The sequence below is a fragment of the Rhyacophila brunnea genome, unplaced genomic scaffold (genome assembly GCF_057557595.1).
Source record: "Rhyacophila brunnea isolate RB1 unplaced genomic scaffold, BYU_Rbru_1.0 scaffold_5, whole genome shotgun sequence".
NCBI classification, from domain to species: domain Eukaryota; kingdom Metazoa; phylum Arthropoda; class Insecta; order Trichoptera; family Rhyacophilidae; genus Rhyacophila; species Rhyacophila brunnea.
Genome location: NW_028233170.1, coordinates 23,182,790 through 23,193,555, shown reverse-complemented (window position 1 = coordinate 23,193,555; position 10,766 = coordinate 23,182,790). Strand labels below are relative to the sequence as shown.

Genomic DNA, 10,766 nt, shown 5'->3' with positions numbered 1-10,766 from the left:
AAGTCATACCCATTATCCGTCGCAAACATCTGTTTTCGAAGCTAAGTAATAAAAATATTCAACATAAAATTAATAAATCGTTAAAAAAATGGGAATTATTGGGAAAGTAAGAAACTTTGTTGGGTAGAACATGTCACAAGCTTAGAAGACAACCAACCAACGAAGAGGCTCTTCTCGAATAAACCAGAAGAAACAATAGGTATAATAGAGACCTACTGACCTATATGTAGTAGAAAAGGATACTGAATCCTAAACGAATATTATATATATCGTATAGGTGTAGGCGTGTTATAGTAAATTGAGGATGTATTGACAATGTAGCGGCGTGCTTCGGAATATCGTCAAAAACTCTAAAAAGTATAAACTATAACATTTTTAAATAGTGTCTACGCTACTGAATATTATTTACATTATACGTCACTCGCCTGACTCAATCGAAAGTGATTTTCGTTTTGTTGAAAATTCTGAATAAATAATAATTACCTAGTTTTTGTCATATAAGCTGAACACGAATTAACTTCGGACACACCAGGATTTGATAGGTGGACCATGGCAATAAAAATATCATAAAATGCGTGGGAAATTTAAATATTTTGCATAATTTTAATAAATTAATTTAATATAAATATTATGCGGATCGCTTATTATTTTTTTCACAGAGATTGTTATGCTGAATTTTTATACGATAAACTGTACATTTTTGGCATTTTGAAGAATGCAATTTTCTATAAAAATAATTAATCATTGTCAATTTTTCATAGTAGCATTAATTATCACAACGGTTCTCAGACCCAAGGCCAAAATTGAAAAACTGGCTTACCAAATATACGAAATAAAAATGTGAAATTATGTGATAAATTCTGATAAGATTTTTCTTCTTTGACCATATCCGATCTAATAAGATAATATGGGCCTCCACAAAGTAGAGTTTTGTATTAACAGATTTAGTTTCTACGAGAAGAGGATGGTCGAGAGGGCTCAGAAGAAATTCTTGATACTCCTTTACTTGAGGTTTTATGCATACTATCCGAGGCTTTATCCAACTGACTTTATCTTACTGCAGTCTGTAATTTAAAAAAGATTTTTATTTAGCTACGTATTTTTTTCGACTTATACGAGGTATACATGAGAACTCTGCCATTCTGGGCAGTGTTGACCTGTATGTATCTTAGAAACAGGGAGCATCAGTTGTTTATTCTCCCAAGGTGCAGAACCAACCTGCCACTGATAATGCCAATTAGGAGGACGATAACTATGTTCAACATAATTGCTACGGGTGTTGATATATTCCACTTGCGTGAAGGTGAGTTTAAGTGGACGCTATTTTATAAATTCTTAAAATAGGGTCTCCTTAGCAAAGTCGGTGTACTTCTTTGAACTGCTATAGTTGTATTATTGTATTTTCATTACATTCGAATGTTTATATTATGTTCTCTTTTTATATTTCCATTTTTATCCTTTTTATTACTTTTATTTTTCTTTCTTCTTTATAATACCGTTTCATGTATGTTGTGAACATCTTAAACTTATAATTTCTAATGTCCACAATATGTAAAATAAATTGAATTGAGTTATTAATTTATGAAGCTTCTTTCCTTTCTTTCGGCCGCCCTCCAGTATTATAAACCATGCAATAAATATTGATGGGGCGGGCCTGTCGTTGCTAGAAATACAGGTTAACTAATTAAACGATATGTAGAAAAATTCATGATCACTTAATAAAAACTGTAACAAGTTGAAACATCATAACAATTAGACATTCTTTTGTTTGGAAATTATCAGATAATATTTTATACAAAATTTTCTCTCGCCTTGCTTTTGTGAATGACGTAACTAATCAATCTACGGATAAAACATCAGACTGTGTAAATTTTAAATAAAATTTTCAAGACTCTGATTAAAATCCGTTGATCATAAGTTTCCAGTTAAATTATTTTTTTATTCAATTTATTAAAAACATAATGAAGCATTTTTCATTGAACACACATAATTTGAAACACATTGACTCGATTGGAAAATTTGAGTAATCCTGACACTGTGTATGAGTGAAGGATAGTATTTTATTTGAAAAAAAATACAAAACTAGATTGTTAACATAATAAATTTTAAAATAAAATCTCTGTTGTACATCTTATCATGATTAATGATTGTATATAATATATACAATCATTAATGGTCCACCATATTATGGTCAATTTTATAAAGCACAGCGTCCGGATTGCAATGATTGTAAGTGTAAATCCATTCCTAATAAATATATATTATCTTAAATTATGTATGATCATAGTTTTACTTTTTTTGGTCAAAATTACGCATCAAATAGGTAGAGAAACCATGAAATATCCTGACATATTTTTAGCTGCAGTTGTGTTACCTACAAATTCATTGATGAATTGTAATAATGAATGAAAGAGTGATACATAGGTCTATCTAGCCTAGCTACTATATAACGCCTGTATTATATCATTATAAACTAAATTATCAATGGCGAGTTTGATATGAAGTTGAAATGTATCTTGAGTGGCGTGTTGTGTACCTAGTGCATCGAAATGCAGGTCTTATGGTAGTTGTTTATTTTATCGCGGCCGCGGTCCACAGAATGGTTTAACCCGAGGTGGGGACAGATGAAATACTCGTGCACAGCAAAGACAGGCAAGCATCACTAGAACTACGGCATATATGCATCAATGGATATAGTAGAATAGATGATGATGTGTTTACTTTTTTTATAAAATGGCCTACTGTACGCACGTATACGTTTAAATTTATTCGTCTGAGAGCTATGTACGCTTCTTTTGTTAATAGAGTTATTTGGTTAAACTCTAATATTTGTTGTGGATTTATAGTGATACAGGATTTCACAGTAAGTGTCATTAACTACGATTCGATGTTGTAATCAAGAAATAATCTTGTCTCGAGAATTTTTGTGAAATAATCAAAAAAGGTGAATCTCGAAATATTTTTTATTAAAATTTAAAAAATTCTCATTTCTCGTGAATTTTTAGAAATCAATAAATTATTACTAGGCGAAAATAGCAACAGAGGGAAGTTGAAATGAAAAAAGAAAGCTGTCGATCAGAACCGATTAAAAAAATGTTTTAAAAACGCCCTCAACTTTGAACCGGAATGGAATTTCTTAAATTGGACAGCGATATTCGCCATACAAGGAACCTGCAACAGAAGATATCTAAGAAAAGATGCTACAGGACATAGAATATAGTGATAACCATACATGGACAAGATATCAAACATAAAATGTAGATAGTAATATGGTACCTATATTGTTTTATTATTTACATGTTAGTACATATTAATCTGAGAATACTTTTCGATGTGTATAATATTATTGTATTTCTATCATAAAAACTGACAGCAGACGCATACTGTAGTAATAGTAGTTAGAGAGAGAAATCGCTGTCAAGGGCCTCACAGTTTTGGAAGCCTCAATTTTTAACTCGTGAAAACACATAACTTGCAGTGTGTATAACAGTATGTATTATTTTACAAATATTTGAATTGTTGAATGAAAACGATAATTCATAGACATGGGGATATAACATGTTTTGAACAAAAATAAGTTACTTTTATAACTAGACAAGGATTGCTGACATCTTCTTACTATCGGTGTTATTTTATATTTTACGAAAATATGGTAGATAAGTCAAAAAATTATAAAAATATCATTTATTTGATAGGTACGTAATGAGTGACGTCATATTTACTGAACGGCTGAATAGACTCAGTGGGTGATGTTATACTCAAGAATTATCCTAATTTGTTTGTTATTTCTAATAATTCATCACAATACTTTATTTGCTTTATGGGAAAACAAGAAGTCAATGTACAATGTAATTAATTATTGGTATTTTTCAAATAAAATTCTATAAATATGTAATTTTGTTATTATAAATACTTAATTCAGAAATTGACAATTTTATTGAGAGCATTTATTTTCAATTTAAAATTGGTAAGAATAAAAATTACAAAAATGTAGGTAAATTTTCTATAAACATCTGATTCGGACAAGCAACCAACGAAATACAGGCGATTGTATTTTGATCACTGCGATAGGCTTTTCGTACAACTATCGTATCGGTAATATGCGCATCGAGCAAGCGGCGTGGTGCAGATGAGCAAATACCAGCGAAGCCCCAATCTAGGTTAGGCGGTGAGGGGATTCACCGCCTATATACACCGCTCTCGATCGACAGCCGCAGTTCATTCCTACATTGTTAACGAAACCACAACCACATCACAAGAAGAGGTACGTCCCATTAATCAAATTTACGTTTGTGTTAAATCAAGCTTCGAATATCGGGCGGCTAACGGAAAAACGGGCTTTCATTTTCAGCATAAAAATATTAGACACCGATCCAAGCGCTGAAAAAAAAACAAAGAAGTTTAAGTGTACATGTACCTATTGATGAGCTGGAAATACCTGTGGATAATTTATTAAAATATTGATTTTTCTCTGTGATTTTTTACTAAGGATTCGGTGTTATTTTTTATTAAATTTAAATATTTTATCCGTTTTATAATTTATTATTATCTTCCCGATTATTCAAAGCTTGTGATTCTCCTGATGGTTCATTTTTTTTTTTAAATAAAAACACTGACGTGAAAGAAAACTGTGCGTGTCATATAAAACATGAATAGAAAAGTGGAAAGTGCCGTGAAGTGTTCTAGTTCAGTTTTCCTTTAAGAAAATCTATTTACATACAAGAAATTAGAATCAATTCTTAATAAAAATCAACGTCTTTTCTAAAACACGAAGAGTATATTTTAAAGCAGTAGTTATCTATCATATTTCAACTCGTGAGTCTAGTGAAAATCTGAACTAATAAAAAAATGAACCATTTTCAGTTTTATGTATCTGTATTGTTACTTTAAATATGTACAAATCGTTGAGTGCAAATGTTTTATCATTTTACAGTGAAGGTTTCTTATATTTACAATACGTACATACTTTTACGATATAAACATTAGTTTTTATTACAGTTAGAGACCTACAGAAGAAAAGTTTCTGTTAATATGATATAATGTTAAGTTACAAATTCTTCTGAAACGTGTGAATGCTATTTGACGTGTTTTATCTTAAAATTGCGCTTGCACTGTTCGATACAACTTTTGCATGAATTACACATGAAAGACGTATAAAACAGTTATCTTACAGCAGAGTGTATGTGCTTAAACTGTTCGCACTTGCCGCATCCGGGACGCTTAAAATACACCAACGATCGTGTTATTTAAAAAAATGTTTATTTGATTATCGAGAAAGCACTTGTCACTCATCTTGAAATCTTATTATTAGACGCTGAGTGCTTTTAAAAACGTCAATACAAAGCTAAGTAAAATATTCGGCGGCAGATAAGTAGTCAGTTGAACAGACGCGTCGTTTCGAAAAGACTACGTGACAGAAAAAAAATGAAAAATCATCCAGGTAGCACTTTCTAGATGTCATTATCTTTATATGGAATGAAGTCACAATTCCTTCATAATACAGTAGAACAGATTATGCACGTTGTTGAATTTGTATCCACTACTGGAGAAAGGCTTCCCATTCCTCCTTAAGTATATATATTCCTGGTACTTTACTTATTGCAACTACCCTTTAAAAGAATTCGGTTTCAGTGTCATATAAGTAGGTATTCAAAAATATGTGTAACAAATGTTTAAGATGTCTATTGCTAAAAACTTATAGTTAAAATCTATCAAAAAATACGTAGGTTTTTTTTATATGACGTGGTGTCATACAATATAACTTTTAAAAAATCACGAAAAGTTTACAAAAAAATCTGTATAACTTAATGACATACAGAAACCGATTAATTAAAATGATACTATCGAATAAATGCTATATCTTCAGTGACGGATTTGAGAACGTAAAGGCCCGATAAACCCAAACTAAAAACTATAAATCACATCCGTGGCGACACAATCATAATAATATTAATGTTTTATTTGTTGTGTACATGTACTTTTTTTTCAGAAGTTATGTTATAGGATTTTGTTGCTTGGATAATACTTTATACTCAATTTTTGAGTGATACAAATATTTTAATAGAATTTAATAAGTGTATGAATGATTTGAACTGTTTCTCGGTCCCGTTTTAAATAATCCCACGAATTGATTGCGTCGTCTGCGTCAATAAAATTCACCACTGTCTGTCCTAGCATATTTTGCTAATATTTATTGCAATAAAGAGTTTATTGGCTAATAATTGGCAAACTATCTAATTTGAGAATACATGTGGAATGGGAATTTAACGTTAAAACCAACCATTAATGGTTGAAACGGAAAATATTGTTTATGAACGATGAGAGTCATCAAGCTTGGTATAAATACATACCTACTCATATTTTTTGTATATTCGTCTTAAAAACATGAGAATATGACATATGTTTTTAATAAAATTTAATAAGGTGTATTTAGATTGTCGAATGTTTAATACTAGAAAAAGAATCTTGAGTTATCGGTGCGATTTAGACGATTAACTTTTATTATAAAAGCCGAGCTTATGCATGCATCAAATCGCATTGTGAAATTTAGTATACTGTGGATTTTCTTTAATTTTCATTTTTAATTTCATCCGTCACTGTTTTATTATGAGATTACGATGTGGGAGTACTTCTTAAAGACCTATCGCCAGGCCCGCCACAAAGGAATCAGCCACCTTTTTTCAAATTGAAAAACACATCCAAATTTCAAAACAATACAATTTAACTGCATGTTTTAAAGCATATCCTTATATAATATTGAATTCTTATTATTGGTACCTATTACGGCTATTATAGAGTGTAGTTTCAAATTGAAATAAGTAGATGAGTAATCATGGAGCGCAGAAAAAATCAGTTTAGGTCATAATATACTTACTTGAAACCTTTTAAATGTAGAATATATATTATATTTACGACAGTTTTTTTCGTTTTGAACATCACTTTCTATATTAGTAGTATAGTAGTGTTTTTTTGGCTGGGAGGATATATTTGTGAAAGATGTCGATAAAATGAAGATATGTGGCAGTTTTAAAAAATCAGCCGCCTACGTGCAATACACATTTTGCACAATATATTAACGAGACGGGCCTGCTTAACGTATATCAATAATGAAATTGTAATACAGCGAATTTGATCTGTGATCTTATATAGCATCTTTGTAATAACGACGATCATATTCATCTGATTGCTATTTTATGATCAAGTCTAATAAAAATTACATAACTTAAAGCTATAAATTAAACTCGGTTGATTGAACTTGTTAATTAATAACTGGGTTGTCCTAGGTCTTCAGTTGTATGTCCGTTTTCTTTTTTTTTTGTAGAAGAAGAAGAAGAAAAAGCCTGATTGCATGTAAATTATTCTACATCCATAAATCATCATCTCAGACGTAAATCGGTTAAGGCCACCCGTGATTCGTTATCGTATCATTCACATCACGATCTTTGACAATTAACTTAAAACGAAAAAAAAACTTGCGCAAAGTTTAAAAATTCTAAATTGTCGGTTGGATAACAATTTTACGATTGCGTATGAATTATAACATTATTATTATAGTTAGCGAATGTATTATATACAGTATAATTTTCGAGAAGCTAATTTTCTTAACCCGTCTCTATAAACGATAAATACGTTGCTATTTTTTTCTCTCTCCGGTAACCACTATTATTATAATTTTTCATGCTCATATGTTATAACTTTTATGAACAAATTCCGAGAAATAAATGTGAATAAACCTATTAAAAATTTAAATTTACTAATATAATAATATATTCACATAATTAATATTTTATTTAAGTAAAAGATTTATATAAATTCTTTAAAATGTATATAACAATATTATTGTATTATTATATATATAAAATGTTGTCTTATTTAAGTAGGTATCATATGTTTAATACCCAATTTTACAATATCTTCAAGAATTTCGCAGGCTGTCGTGAGAATTTAGTAAATTATCATTTATAATTAAAAAAAAAAAAAAAAAACAGTCTTGAAAAGTCTTCTATAAAATCGACTTTTATTTGAATAACTTTAACCGGTTTTTTAACAGACATAAACAAGTCGTGGAATATTTTTGCATTTTCGGTGAGAGTAAAATTTCCCGATTTTTATTTTTATTTTTTAATCTATTAATATATATATTTTAAAAAATGTTCAAGGTTTCTCAGGTAAAATTAACTGATATTGTTCAATATAAAATAAATCTTTTAAAATACACACGACACTACACTACTACTCTATATAAACATTACTAACTAAGCGTTGTTATTTACTATTTTTTTCTTTCATTACGCTGTTACTATTAAGCCTGCATTATGTATTATTATCAGTACTACTGTTATAGTGGTTGAATTGGTTTGTATTATATTATAAATTGGGCGCGGTCCAGTACTCTACGGTTACAGTTTCTATGTAACCTTTTTTGTTGTTGTTGCTGGTTCTATCGATTTGCAATAGTATCGAATAAATATGACAGTTATGAAGGTTTGGATAAATATTTTTTTTTATTTATTAATCACATCATAATGTTATATTAATCATATGAGCACCATAGTCGAGTGGTAGCATAGTAGATAGATGTTTGTCTCGGAAATCGTGAGTTGTAGAGTCTATTCATTTCGTTTTTGACAATATTTGATATAAATCATGTTAGTAGCATGTCAGTAATGATAAAAAATAAATAAAAACCATAAAATCACATGTGTTTACTAAAAATAGTTGTTGACGATGATAGTGATGATACATAATAATATTAGTGGCATATTTTTGTGTACAAAGACGTAAATTATTTTAAGGTATTTGAATAAATTGTTATGTAACGGCTTTTTTGATGTTGCAGGGATTTGGTTATGCGCTTTGGTTAAGATATTGGTATAATTTATTAATTGTGTAACTGGTTTGATCTGTTTCGAGGTCCCCTTTTAAATCTTATGACGAATCTATTAGAGACATAAAGTTTTTTTCTAATTACTTAACTAGTTTTTTTCTTTTTCTAAAATATTCTTCTACGCTCCTGTCGCTTACCCGGCCGTTGATGTCTTTTGCGTTTCACGAGTAATATTGAAGACTAGAATTTTTATTAATATTATTATGCCTACGGTCTTCGCAGTACATACGTCGTATTACTTGTGCGCTTACGTCTTATCAAGCAATTTTTTTATATAGTAACCATCGTAGCTTCCAAGGGGCTTAAAATGTTGTCACTGCTGCTTATGGAGATGCCGATATTAGTAGAAATCGTACAGAGCCCATATTTAACTTTACTACTGTGAAGATAGGTGCGCAATGGCGATGTAAAACCTCATTGACTGCACACCGTTGTCTACTATCTCAGATCAATGAACGACCTCGATTGATTTACACGATACGTCAAAATCATTCATATTATGTCAAAAACCGCGAGCGTGTTGAACTTTTGTGAAGTTAGTCAAACACATAATATTCAATAGGTTATTACATATAGATATCGTAAAAGTAATTTACCGATGTACTTATACGTTCTTACTATACTATTGTTTCTACAGTCTAAACCATTTCAAATCCTAAATAGATGTCTAATTCACTAATTTTATACAACTATTACAACTTCGGGTACACAATTTTCAATTCATCTGCGGCTAACTATCTTTAAAAACTTTTTTAATATTTTTGGGTGTCTATGATTCTCTCACGACTAAACACATTATAACACGCAGAGTTGAGATAAATGGCATCATGAGGTATGTTAAATGGGTCCGCCATTACCGGTTAATGCGATGGACTTGCAAAAAGTGTCATAAACGTAACGGTCCGGTTTATTTCCACCGAGGTAAGTCTTTCTTCGCGAATGTGTTGCCACAACAAACGTTCTCACATATAGACAGCTCTGATAAAGGATTCCGCTCCATTACATGTCGTCTATATGGTCTAGATTTTTAATTTTGCAAGTCAGTTGAATATAAATTACCGTTAAAATGCCGAAAAGCATTTGTTGCAAACATCTTTTGAAAGGAGCCAAACTGTATGTGTGATTATGTACCTATATTTTTAACATGACTACAAAACAAAAAAAATAATAGGCATTATGTTCATTATTGAAATCATGCTTAATTTTTATGGGAATAACCAATTCTATTATAATATAATTCATATTTTTAACGTATATATAGCACCATCAAGTTACCCTAAGTTCTGCTAAGAACAAACACATCACTTCTTCCACTAAATCAGCGATTTCGGCGACGTCAAGTTAAGAGTTGCGTAAGACATCTTAAACACTTATGTACGATGTCTTTGCATTCTGCCATTAGCATTTCAACTATTGGAGTCAAGAGTCGGATGTAGATAGTATCTAATAATAAGACGGCATGTACATCGATCGGCACCTCAAAAATATTAATATTGGACAAATTTGCATTGTTTTATTTTGACGTTCTTTTGTTTCTTCTTGAATAAATTTGGAACATTATGAAGCATATATTTATCGACTATGCTGACAAAAATGATTTAAGCAACCGTGTCCATATTGGCAATATATTGCTGGCAACCTCATTAAATTTCGATTAAAATAATTTTTGGTCAAATAAATTTTGATAATTGAAATCGTGAAATTTAATGAAGTTGCCAACAACTTGTTGCCAGTGTAGACACGGCATAAAAATGAAATATTTATTAAACTTTAAATACTCATTTAATTAGCGTTGTCACAGGAATCACTCCAGTAAACAGAGTCTACTCACCTATCTCATTAACAAGTACAGTCAGCCGCGCAGGTGGGTTATGTGATT

At 30.5% G+C, this 10,766-nt stretch overlaps 1 protein-coding gene across 1 annotated transcript in view; it reads left to right on the top strand.

Annotated features, from left to right (window-relative positions):
• Positions 1-4,215: 4,215 nt before the first annotated feature.
• Positions 4,216-10,766, top strand: part of LOC147066184 (uncharacterized) — a 55,899-nt gene continuing 49,348 nt past the window's right edge. Inside the window, exon 1 of the mRNA XM_085955864.1 lies at positions 4,216-4,264. The gene's annotated coding sequence lies outside the window, so the exon portion shown is untranslated. The remainder of the gene's footprint in view (positions 4,265-10,766) is intronic.